The sequence below is a fragment of the Arachis duranensis genome, chromosome 3 (genome assembly GCF_000817695.3).
Source record: "Arachis duranensis cultivar V14167 chromosome 3, aradu.V14167.gnm2.J7QH, whole genome shotgun sequence".
In the NCBI taxonomy this organism is placed as follows: Eukaryota; Viridiplantae; Streptophyta; class Magnoliopsida; order Fabales; family Fabaceae; genus Arachis; species Arachis duranensis.
Window position 1 is genome coordinate 50,219,688 of NC_029774.3, and position 1,162 is coordinate 50,220,849.

A 1,162-nucleotide genomic window follows, 5' to 3' on the forward strand; every position below is an offset into this window, starting at 1 on the left:
CGCTTAGGCCAGGATGTTATTCCTGTAGGCCCTCCTATCCACTGATGCTCAAAGCCTTAGATCCTTTTTATTTTTACCCTTGCCGTTTGGTTTAAAGGGCTATTGGCTTTTCCTGCATGCTTTTTTTTGTATTCACTGCTTTTTCTTGCTTCAAGAATCAATTTGATGATTTTTTAGATCCTCAATAATAGTTCTCCTTTTCCATCATTCTTTCAAGAGCCAACAATTTTTACATTCTTAAAACAACAAATTCAAAAGACATATGCACTGTTCAAGCATTCATTCAGAAAACAAAAAGTATTGTCGCCACATCAAACTAATTCAACTAGTTTCAAAGATGAATTTGAAATCCTGTACTTCTTGTTCTTTTGTGATTAAAGTATTTTTCATTTTAAGAGAGGTGATGGATTCATAGGACATTTATAACTTTAAGGCATAGACACTAAGACACTAATGATCATGTAATAAAGACACAGATATAGATAAACATAAAGCATAAAAATTCGAAAAACAGAAAATAAAGAACAAGGAAATTAAAGAACGGGTCCACCTTAGTGATGGCGGCTTGTTCTTCCTCTTGAAAATCTTATAGAGTGCTTTTGAGCTCCTCTATGTCTCTTCCTTGTCTTTGTTGCTCTTCCCTCATAGCTTTTTGATCTTTCTAATCTCATGGTGGATTATGGAATGCTCTTGGTGCTCTATCCTTAGTTGTCCAATGTTAGAGCTTAATTCTCCTAGGGAGGTGTTGATTTGCTCCCAATAGTTTAGTGGAGGGAAGTGCATCCCTTGAGGCATCTCAGGAATTTCATGATGAGGAATTTCCTCATGCTCTTGTTTGCTCCATCCTTTTCTTAGTGATGAGCTTTTGAGATGAATCTCTCCATCTTCTAGACTCAGAGGTGGAAGCTTTTGCCTTCCCTTTTCTCTTTCTAGAGGTTTCTCTGGCCTTAAGTGTCATACATGGTTATGGAAAAACAAAAAGCAACGCTTTTGCCACACCAAACTTAGAAGGTTTGCTCGTCCTCGAGCAAAAGAAGAGAAGATGGAGTAGAAGAAGCAGAAAATAGATGAGAAGGAGAGGTGTGAGTGGTTCGGCCAAGGGGAGTTTTAGGTGGTTATGATGTGGGAAAAAGAAGGAGTGATGGTTTGAATTTGAGTGGGT